This window comes from Diadema setosum, chromosome 6, assembly GCF_964275005.1.
Source record: "Diadema setosum chromosome 6, eeDiaSeto1, whole genome shotgun sequence".
Lineage (NCBI taxonomy): Eukaryota > Metazoa > Echinodermata > Echinoidea > Diadematoida > Diadematidae > Diadema > Diadema setosum.
In genome coordinates this window covers 39465092-39477721 of record NC_092690.1, presented here as the reverse complement: position 1 = coordinate 39477721, position 12630 = coordinate 39465092, and positions in this window count along the sequence as shown.

The following is a 12630-nucleotide window of genomic DNA, read 5'->3' as shown; positions in this document are numbered from 1 at the left end:
TAAAGTTTTCAATTCTATATTCTATTGAGAAATTCTATGGTCATCCATTTTACATTTCGAATGAAAAAAATTGACCCGTAAATAACGAAAATACAGGAATAAGAAGGAGATCATTGCCAGTTTGCCGGTCCTGACAATGTGCTATTTGGCAGTGAGTTTACAACGGGGAGGTGAGACTACCTCCCTGGTTACAGTCAGCCTGCTGAGAAAGAGAGAGAGAGGGAGAGAGAGAGAGAGAGAGAGGGAGAGCGAGAGGGAGAGAGGGAGAGAGAGGGGGGAGAGATGGGGGAGGGAGAAGGGGAGAGACAAAATGGAATGACAATAGTTCCCGTCACTGCAGTACAGGCATGCTCTGTCTGCATACGCTGAATGTCTACACTCACACACACACACGTGTACACACACACACACACACACGCACCATGGAGCTACATAGCCCATGCCAAAACCAAAACAATCTCCTCCTCTCGCGGTGCCCCCCCCCCCCCTCCTGTGGCGCTGTGGGGATGACTGATGCTTAGATTAGGCCAGGGTCAAGAAACAGGTGTTTTATATCTTTGATTTTAAGTCATTGATTGCTAAGATATGCACTGGCATTATTTATGGGGGTGTAGCCTCTTCAAACGAGAGATTTGCGTCATATATGCCGTCAATCCCTCGTTTGAGGCGAGACCCCAAATCCCACCTCCGAAAGTGGGGTGCGTATACCCCTTTCATATTTGTCGTTTGGGAGTTGGGAGTCGAAGTACTTGTCCATTGCAAATAAACTTTCTGCTCAGACGTGACAAACCTGAAGGCCAAGCCAGGGTTTGATGACTCCAGCAGCTGTCGTATTAAGTAAGAGCATGATAAGGATATCTGCCTGTGGCAGACCATTCAAAGTGAACTCAATTTTCTCTATCCTTTTTAAAGTTTTCAATTCTATATTCTATTGAGAAATTCTATGGTCATCCATTTTACATTTCGAATGAAAAAAATTGACCCGTAAATAACGAAAATACAGGAATAAGAAGGAGATCATTGCCAGTTTGCCGGTCCTGACAATGTGCTATTTGGCAGTGAGTTTACAACGGGGAGGTGAGACTACCTCCCTGGTTACAGTCAGCCTGCTGAGAAAGAGAGAGAGAGGGAGAGAGAGAGAGAGAGAGAGGGAGAGCGAGAGGGAGAGAGGGAGAGAGAGGGGGGAGAGATGGGGGAGGGAGAAGGGGAGAGACAAAATGGAATGACAATAGTTCCCGTCACTGCAGTACAGGCATGCTCTGTCTGCATACGCTGAATGTCTACACTCACACACACACACGTGTACACACACACACACACACACGCACCATGAAGCTACATAGCCCATGCCAAAACCAAAACAATCTCCTCCTCTCGCGGTGCCCCCCCCCCCCCCCCTCCTGTGGTGCTGTGGTGATGACTGATGCTTAGATTAGGCCAGGGTCAAGAAACGGGTGTTTTATATCTTTGATTTTAAGTCATTGATTGCCAAGATATGCACTGGCATTATTTTACGGGGTTGTAGCCTCTTCAAACGAGAGATTTGCGTCATGTGCATCTTGTGAAATTAGTGAAATAGATCCATGAAAAGATGTTAAAGTCACTGTTTTTTTTTTCTCAATTTTTGGATGAAAAACAAAAGCAAAAAAACAGTCCTTCACTACGTCATGCCGTCAATCCCTCGTTTGAGGCGAGACCCCACTTCCACGAAGCTGATGGGGTGCTATACATGTACCTCGTTAAAGATTTTTCGTTTGGGAGTTGGGAGTCGAAGTATTTGTCCATTGCAAATTAACTTTCTGCTCAGGCGTGACAAACCTGGAGGCCAAGCCAGGGTTTAATGACTACAGCAGCTGTCGTATTACATAAGAGCATGATAAGGATATCTGCCTGTGGCACACCATTCAAAGTGAACTCAATTTTCTCTATCCTTTCTAAAGTTTTCAATTTTACTCTATTGAGAAATTCTATGGTCATCCATTTTACATTTCGAACGAAAAAATTTGACCCATAAATAACGAAAATACAGGAATAAGAAGGAGAGCATTGCCAGTTTGCCGGTGCTGACAATGTGTAATGCATGCGTACACATACACAGATACATCGACCACCAGCTGCATGCATCTCTACATACATGCGCAATATGCCCTTACTCGCGCATTGATATGATAATCATTGCGATCGGCAATAGATTTTATGTTGATGTACAGTTTAAAAAGTATGAGGATCCTGTGACAATTATGCTAAGAGATATAAAAGCTATCGATATTATACACAAAAAGGCCCACACAACTACAAAATTTGTGAAAGAACTTTTTTTTTTGTATCGCGAACGTATGGCGTTATGCCGGCGGTATTTTGGTAACCCGTCCCGTACTACACATACCGTACCGGTACACACGTGCGTGCATGCAAATACATGTACTGACAGTCTGTAATGCAGTGAAGTGACACAGTGCCTTTGGAGTCTTCTCGTTCTTTTCCTAGACTGACTACTTAATATTTAGTATGCATTGCTAATTTTGTAAGGAAGTACAAAAAATGCTCACTGTTGGGAATAAATCACAAGCTGTGGATGAGTTGGGGAGGTGGGCTGCAGTACAGGCATGCTCTGTCTGCATACGCTGAATGTCTACACTCACACACACACACGTACACACACACACACACACACACACACGCACCATGGAGCTACATAGCCCATGCCAAAACCAAAACAATCTCCTCCTCTCGCGGTGCCCCCCCCCCCCCCCCCTGGCGCTGTGGAGATGACTGATGCTTAGATTAGGCCAGGGTCAAGAAACAGGTGTTTTATATCTTTGGTTTTTAAGTCATTGATTGCCAAGATATACACTGGGGCAATTCCGCGGTAATGGAATTACAAATTGACAAATTGATTACTTTGCCTTCTCTTGATACATTTAAAAGATGCAGAGGTACTCACTCTGTCACCCCAAATACAAATTTGTTAAATGTTCTCACTTGGTTGGTTACAAAGGAAGTCTATGTGCGATGGTAACGGAATTACCGGAAAATTGAGTCACAACTTCAACTCTGACTTTGGGAGTTGTTTCTCTGAAATTTATAACACATACACTATAGGTTTTTGTCTGATTTTTCATCTTTGATTGTGTCAACTTCAATTTAGTTGTATTGTTTTTCAAATATTTCATCACATTTTCTCAGCAGCAGGCTTTTTCCCTATAAAGTCAGTGGTAACGGAATTAGGCCTACACCAGCATGGTAACGGAATTACGCCTTCTGAAATACACTGGAAAAAATACACATTCTTGGTACTCATAATATATTCTGAAATGTCTTGATAAAGATTGTTTGTGCCTTTTAGCTATAATATAACCAATAAATAAGTACTCTCTAGCCTTTGACCTTGAACCACTACAAGAGTATAGGTGCCAAATGAGTTTTAATTGTCAAAAAACATAAAATTTTCATGCTAACGAATGTGGTTTGAAGTTGTAACTATGTCAATCAAGATCTCGTAACTTTTAATTACCACATCCATCAAAATTTGTCTACTTTCAGGTTAAGAATTTCACACTCTGCAGGTAAATGACATCTAAGACACATGGTTATGGAATTACGCTAGAATAGCCCTACACAAGTACAATTCTATAAATCCAGTCAACAATACTCAAATTTTCTTGTATTTCTTTTGTTGATATCATGCAAGACAGATTTCTCTGTTTTCTTCTTCCTAAATATGCCAATGATTTATAGTATGTGTGAATTACTTACCAGTATTGTACATAAACATTATGTGTACATGCACAAGAAAATAATAAAAAACTGTCCGGATTGACCCTGAATTTAAATCTAAATCATAAAGTGCCAATTTACAGTGCAAGAGCACAGTGTGTAGCCCCATCATTGAACACAATGTTTAATATTAAGGATGAACACAAAGAATGCTTGAAACTTTTAATTTGTTAAGTGAAAAGATGCAGTTGTGGTTCAATGAAAAAAAAAAGCAAATTACAATTCAATCATAAATTGAAAAGAAAATTTTCTTATATGATTATGGTACTGCACCAGTGCTCAATCATTACTATTTATATGTTGTGGCTTACATTAATCACTAAAACCTTATGACATTTTACTAATGGCTGAAGTTGCCCCCTGGTATATAATGTAGTGCATAATTTGATAATTCCCTTACAGTGTAAGTCCTACTTAAGCCCACCAAAACATAATGAACTTAAAGGGAAGATAAACCCCAAGAGCAATGTGGATTGAGTGAAAGCAGCAACATTAGTAGAACACATCAGTGAAAGTTTGAAGAAAATCGGACAATCGATGTAAAAGTTATGAATTTTTTAAAGTTTTGGTGTTGGAACCGCTGGACGAGGAGACTACTAGAGGTTATGACGTATGAGTGGACAACAATACCAAGAAAATATAAAGAAAATTCTACAAAAATCCATTTTTCATGAAAATTACAAATTCCATCAACTTGATATTGACATATGTTAGGGGTAGCAATTATTCCCCCTGCTTTCTGAAAGAGGTTGGTCCATTGCTTTTTCATAATTCTAGAAAAGTGAATTTTTTTGTTGAATTTCCTTTATATTTTCTTTGTATTGTTGTCCACTCATACGTCATATCCTCTAGTAGTCTCCTCATCCAGCGGTTTCAACACCAAAATTTTAAAAATTCATAACTTTTGCATCGATTGTCCGATTTTCCTCAAACTTTCACTGATGTGTTCTGCTAATGTTGCTGCTTTCACTCAATCCACATTGCTTTTTGGGTTTACCTTCCCTTTAACTAAAATGAAATAGAATACAGCAGAATAACTTTAACAAACTAAGAGTGAGTCCACCAAATTTTGTTAATTCATAGAAAGGTAAGAGGGCCTCTTTTATCCATCTGCAGCTCACTGAGTTAGAGTCAGATTAATCAACCTGTGAATAATGTTAGTATTTACTTCTGACAACACAAAATTTCCAAATGACATCTTCAGAAGCACGACAGTGATTTGATCATTGACTGTAATCATGACTTGGCCTATAAATTTCCTACAAGTTTCCTTTCTCTGTCGTCTTCTTTGATTTTGTCTATTTTCTCATCCCGAGTGTTGCCATATATTTACTCACAAGAAGCATACGTCTTCTCTTTTGCAGTAAGTTGTATTTTGACTGCCTGAAAGCAACTGATAAAATACACTGTAATGGCACTTGTATGAAAGGAAACTGGATTGTACAGCAAATGGCAACATGAAGAGTAAAGGTAGAAGCAGAAGCACATTGACTTTAATATTTAAAATCTTCTTAGGACGGGAAAGTATAGGCCTAAATGTTATATTTTAGAGCTGTATCACAATTACTGACTGGGTAAATGTTCATCACAAATGGTGTTTTTGTCTTTATTCCTTTTAAAAAGAAAGGATTAAAGAACAAATTTAAAAGGGTAACATATGCTATGTATCAAGTGGGCATGAAAATACATGTCTCTGTGAAGGAAAGATCTAAGAAACAGATGAAAGAAGGTCATAGTTATACACTTACCATTAAAGATAAAGGACTTGTGGATGAAAACAGGACATGTTCAATAACAGGTCAGACTATCGACTTAGTGATAATAAAGCCTTTAGCATACAGAAAGATCAAAGGTGTCACATTCAGTGGGCATCCCATGTCAAATAATGACTTCTATCACATTGTGTATGATCCTTCTTTTAAATTCTTGATCTTTCCTCACAAAAATTATCCTGTTCATTTCTCTCTGTCAGTAGCAGTGCTCTCTTTTCCTTTTACAGAAATTTTATGTCCTTCCTCTTCTTTCTAACCTTTGTTCAATTTATGCTGCATCACACCCATTTAATGGTCCCTCGTCACTATGCTTAGATTTTGTATGAAACCATGAGACTTTTTAGCAAGAAAATATAATACATTGATATCTCAGAATTCAGTATGATTTTTAACATTTGAGAATGAGTATCTGTAGCAATCCTGATTAAGTTATCAGTTAGCACAGTCTCCATGCAGTTCTTGTACATGAGAAAAGGTGAAAGAAGGGAGGAGACTTTCAGCACAAGAAATCTTGTCAAGCGTGTACCCTGATGTCAGGACTCACTGTCAGAGGCATCCAGCTATGCTGAGTCATGTCAGTGTATCATACCATACATATATTTCAACTTTCACTCCTTTACTGCCACTCACTAACACTGTTCAGCTCAATGATAATGCCCTGAAGCTATTTCATGAACAGTTCACATACATGTTGGTATGAACGTAGGTTATGTCATTTTCTTCCATATTAGATGTGCGTGTAATTCCGTTACCATGTAATTCCGTTAACCACAATTACAGAAGAACTGAAGGAGATACTTCGCTAAATGTTTAGTGAGTTTTCAAGGAGTCACATGTAGAGAAAAAATCAGTGATTAGTTTGTTCAGGAGAAAACTTTTTTCAATTTTATGGTAACGGAATTATGTCAATTTGTCAGTAGATTTTGAAAATTTCTCAAAAAAAAATCATAATGAGAGTGACTGAATGCTTCATTAAAGGTGATTCTTGAAGCATAAAGAAGGAAGATGTGGAAGTATGGATAAAGCAGAGAGATGTTTAAGTTGTTCATTTTAAATTTTCATTTAATATTGTAAAATTTTAGATAAATACAATAAATAGTTTTCCAACTTTAAAAGTGTGTACAACAAAAGCAAGGAAAGTTATTGGAAAAGGGTTTTTTGTTTCCGTAAATACAACAATCCGTCTGTACGGGAAACTTGAATTTCTGAGCATTTACTTAACTTTGAATTTTGCTGATTTTGCCCTTCCCATACGGAATTGTCAACAGTGGGCATTATTTACGGGGGTGTAGCCTCTTCAAACGAGAGATTTGCGTCATGGAATGCGTCCGGATAGTAGAGATTTCCAGATAAAAGGAGGCCGGATAATCGGGGTCGAACTGTATAAAAGGACGTGATGGGGCCTTTCAAACTTCTACTCAGAATTCTCAAATCATATATGCAAATTTATGCAAATTCATTCAAAATTCATGAGAAATGCTACTTCTGCTACATTTCTTAGCAGATTTTTGATCTGTTCATTTTATCTAATAGGGCATGGTGGGGCTTTCAAACTTTTACACGGAATTCTTAAATTTGTTAGATAAATCATTACTTATGCAAATTTATGCAAAATTCTTCAAAAACACTACAAATGCTACTTTTACTCTATTTTACAGTGGATTTTGATTCTAATTATTTTATCTGAAAGGGCTTGATGGCGCCTTCCAAACTTCTACACAGAATTCTCAAATTTATTAGATATGCAAATTTATTCAAATTCACACAAAATGCTTCTACATTTCTTAGCAGATTTTGTGTGTGTTTGTATTATCTGATAGAGCTTGATGGGGGATAAGATCCCTAAGTTTCTGTACTAAGCTATCACAATAAACTGTGATGTGCGCTCTGAAACGAAAATTAAAAACATTAATGGCAGTCTACAGATCTACACTTTTGGCGGGGACATATTACGCACCGCATAATTTACTCATTCACTTGTTGATCATGCACTCGGCGGAGGCATATATTTTGACCATGCGTGGTCGAATATCCATCTAGAATAATATATGGGCATTTCCACGGTAACTCACATTACATTTTGAACTCAAAATTAGGTCGTTGAGATAAATATCCTTAAAACCTAATTTACAGCAATAAATCAATGTACCCACCTATTTTGCTAGTCACTGACTACGCACGCCAAACGAGCAAGTTTTAACACAGAACCAAGTAGAGTGCACACCCCACTCCCCCTGACTCCCCACCCTGACTCCCCCACTTGCGCCGTTCGCGGGCGCCATCTTCCTCTTTTTTGCTCGCAGCCTAGACGAAGCAGCTAACTTTCCTTGGACGGGGAATTCATCCCCTTCCATCGTAACTTTCAGAGTATTACTATCTTCAATTTCTCTAGTGTTACAAATTTTATGGTGTTCTACATAATTTTGTAACCTTTTTTCATCTGAGAACCTAAATATTTCGAGGGATTTTAGACGATTTTATTGTACTATCGTAACCTCCCCGTTCACTACCGATACTGTAGTCCCGCGTACGTGTTTCACTGCGGGACTCTTGCATATCGCGCGCCGTGCATGCGCCGGCTCCTGATCCTTCTGCGTGACTACAGACGTTCGTATTGGGACGTGAGTGCATATCCTGTGGCCTAGCATCAGGGTAAATCCTGTAAGTTTTCTCTTATGCTTTGTTTCGAGATTACTTGACTTTAGATATACAAACCCAACCGCCTTTTTCAAGGTGTATGTTTTCTAGGTCACACAAATTTGGAAACGATATGAGCTCCCCTTCGGAGACATTTTCTAATGGTTCAGGTCGTCCATGGCGCCCATCGGCCGGGTCTTCACCCAAGTCGACTTCCCCACGCCCTGTGGCTGTTCCGCCAGCCAACGACCAGGGTGCCCAGGCCATCCCAGGCGGGTTTTGCCCCGTCAGTGGCTCCGGCCAGGGTGAGGGGAGGACGCCGCGCTCCCAACCAGCGGAGGTTTTTACGCCTCCGCTTGGGGAGCCGGCAGGCATGCACAGCCAGTGACCGGGCGGGCTTCTGTGCCCGTTACGGGCTGGTGCGCATCCCAGGTGGCAGGGGTTCTGCCCCCGCCCCCCTGGTTTGCACAGCCGATCTTTCCTCCCAGCCAGCGGTGATTTCTGTGCCACCTCTTGGGAGCGAGCTCGGCGTGCAGCGCCGGGGGCCGGGCAATCTTTCGTGGTTGCCATGGACCGACGCGTGGCTCAGGACCCTGGGGTTTTGTCCCCCCTCCCGCTTCTGACCCACAACCTCGACCCTCCACCAGCCCAGCCTTCCTCCTGCGGTTTAAAGTGGGTAGCAGAAGCCTCTCCTTACTATGAGAGAGAGGATAAGAAAGCTAAGAAAAGAAAGAAGGGTAAGGACAAAAAGTCCGGCAAAGATCGCCCGACAGCTGTCCCTTCGGAAGGCAAACTTATGTGGGCATGCTTCAGGCTTTTGCCGCCCAACAGGGCTGGTCTTTAACACCACCCACTGGGGCGAATAGCAACCCGCCTTGCACAGGAAGCCCTGCCACTGGGCCCGCGGCTATCATGGTCATGGCCTCTCCCGACCGAGCATGGGACGACACCGATTCGGTGTCCGGCCTTTCAACCAGCTCGAGGGCCCCGTTCCCCACACCCACGGAGGACCCCCCTACTCTTCAGCGGATGGGCACTGAAGCCCATACCTTGCTGCACAAATACCTGCCCGATACTTACAAACAGGCAGGGCAGGAGGAATTGCAGGCTTCACTGCTCTTTAGGCAACAAGCCCCGCCCACAGGCATTCCCCTGACGGCCGATTTTAAAGGAGAGTTTGACTGCATTGGCGAGCAACCCCTGCAAAAATCCGGTACAGCCCTGGGCAGGGCCTTCACTTTCCAAGCGGAGGATTTTCAATCCTTTTTAGCGAAGAAACTTTCCCCTGACACGCTTGCAGTAGGGGAACGTGTAGCCTCCCGCAACCCCTTGCGCTCCCGCACTTTCAGGGAGGAGGATGCCCGCTGGGCGGCCATGTCCACTTTGGTACGCTCGGGCATGCGGCTTACGGCCTTTATGGGTGCCCTCATTGGGCTCAACGCCCGTGCACAGGAACTTGGGGTATCCGAAGGGGACAGAGCAGTCATAGATGACTTACTCCTCTCCCTCACAGGACTGCAAAATGGTCCCAGTTATCTCAGGCCGCGGTATATACTACTCATCGCCGCCGCGAGATGACTCTGCAAAGTTTGGGTGTGAAGCAGGGGGATGTCCCCACCCTCACCCAGGGCCTCTCTTGCCGTGGCCCCTTCCTCTTTGCCGGACAATTTGCTCAGGTAATCGAGACTGAGGTAGCCAGCCGCAAACAAGCGGCTGAGATAGCACAACAATTAAAGCAGCCCAGACAGGGGCATACCCCCCGAGCTCGGAAGGAGACCTTTCGTCCCCCGACTGCGGGAGGGCATACCGCGCAATCCCAGGGCCGTGTCACGGTGACGGTACCGGCACCCAGCCCCGCCCAATCAGCCCGACAAGTTCGGCCACGTGGCGGACGAGCTGTGGGTGACAAACTGTTGGGTGATACTCGCAAGTCCGCCAAAGGCGGACGCCGTTTTGACGGGTTTTCCCGAGCGCTTGTCCTCCCTGTGTTGGGGGGGGGGGCGTCTTCATTTCTTCCTATCAGCATGGAGAACCCTCACATCAGACACCTACGTGCTCTCCATCGTGCGTGACGGCTTCTCCATTGCTCTAACCGGCCCCCTCCCGGGCGGAGCTATCAGAAGATGCACCCCCCCTATAGGGGCCCCTACCCGCCAGCTGCTTGCGACAGAGATCACAGCCTTGCTGGTATAAGGGGCCATAGAAAGGGTGAGAGATCAAACCCATCTCTGCCTCTCCCCTGTATTCATAATTCCCAAGCGATCGGGAAATTTCAGAATGATCCTCAATTTAAAGAGGATAAATACCTTCATTCCATTGGCTTCCTTCCGCGTGGAAACATTAGCCACGATCCTTCCCCTACTCAGGCCCAACGATCTTGCGGTCTCATTGGATCTGAGAGATGCCTACCTCCATGTTCCCATTCATCCCAACTCTCGGGACCTCCTGGGATTTTCGGTAAACGGCAAGACTTACCGTTATCGGGCGCTGCCCTTCGGCTTGAAACCAGCCCCACGGGTGTTCACTCGACTAGTGTCGGAGGTAGCAGCATACCTGAGGGGACGCGGGCTCCGCCTCTTTTGCTACCTGGACGATTGGCTCCTCATAGCAGACTCAGAGCAACTCCTTACAGCCCAGGTCCTAATCCTGGTCCAGACTGTGCAGGCACTGGGCTTCATAATAAACGGACAAGTCAGAACTATCTCCGACTCATACCCCCATTTTTCTGGGAGCGGAGATAGACATGTGAAACCAGCTAGCCCGCCCCAGCCCAGACAGGATTCAGAAAATCCGCAGGGCAGCAGCAGCTTTGCGGAGGACTCGCAGGACCTCAGCCAGGAAGTTCCTCCGATTTGTGGGATACCTGGCCAGCCTGGTAGATGTTCTACCGGACTGCAGGCTGTTCATGAGGCCCTTTCAACACCACCTGCTGCGGCATTACTGTCCAAGCAGGGACCCTCTATCCAGCCAGATCCCAATTCCAGCGGGCATCAAGCTACTTTTAGCCATATGGACTGACTTCAGTTTTCTCAGCCATGGAAAACCCTTTGCGGGTATCACAGCCGTCTGTCACTGTCACCACGGATGCATCCCTGCAGGGCTGGGGGGGGGGGGGGCCACTGTCAGGGCAACATGGTAGCCGGGAGGTGGTCTCGCAGAGCTGCTTTAAGACACATCAATGTCCTGGAGTTTCAAGCAGTGCAGCTTTCATTACAGCAGTTCCTCCCCCTCTTAAGGGAACGCACTGTACTGATACGAACAGACAATGTTACGGTAGCTGCATACATAAACAAACAGGGAGGTACCCGCTCAACGAACCTCAGCAGTTTAGCGGCACAGTTTTGGAGGTGGTGTCGCCACAGGGACATCACGCCGGTTGCCTCCTATCTCCCAGGACAGGGAAACCTGATTGCAGATTTCCTTTCCCGGGGACGCTGTTTACCCTCCGAGTGGATGCTCCACCCAGAGGTCATGTCCCTCATCCAGAGGATGATGGGCCCTCGAGTGGACTTATTTGCCTCGGCCCTCAACCACCAGCTCCCTCTATACTGCTCGCGGGAACAGGACCCCGGAGCATGGGCCCTGGATGCATTCTCTATCAGCTGGAGGGGAATCCAAGCTTATGCCTTTCCTCCGATAGCCCTAATTCCTCGCATCCTACGGAAAATCAGGGAGGACAGAGCAGTGGTACTCCTGGTGGCCCCTTGTTGGCCCAGGAGACCATGGTTCCCGGAGCTATTCGATCTAACAAGTCGTCCGACGAGTCTCCCCCTACGACCTGATCTAGTCGTTCAACCGATCTCGGGAATCCTACATCAACGACCAGTCTCACTTCATCTAATGGCTTGGCTGCTATCGGGGAATTGGCCAGACAATCGGGCCTTTCAGATCGGGCAGCAGAATTTGTCATGCAGAGCCACCGGGACTCCACTAGGGAGATTTACAATTCGCGCCTTGCTGCCTTTTCGGAGTGGTGCGAGTCTAGGGGTGTAGAAACCCGTACAGCCCCTTTAGGATGCGTGGCGGATTTCCTTATCTCTCTCTTTGACAAGAAAAGGGCTCTCTCTACCATTAGGGGCTATCGTTCAGCAATTGCAGCTATACACTCAGGTTTCCCAGACGGGTCAGGAATTTCCTCTTCACCATATCTTACTAAGTTGCTCCGCTCCTTTTTCTTGAAACGACCCCCCATGACCAAGTTGGTCCCCGCCTGGAGCTTGCCCCGCGTCTTAGATGCATTGGCCAGACCTCCCTTCGAACCCATGGCCACATCTTCCTTACATCACCTTAGTATGAAGACAGCCTTCTTGATAGCAATTGCTTCAGGCCAGAGGCGCAGTGCGCTACATGCTCTCTGCCTTACCCCAGGTCATATCAGGTGGGAGAGGCGTGGGGTACGCCTCATCCCCAGGGCTACCTACATAGCTAAAAATCAAATGGCCTC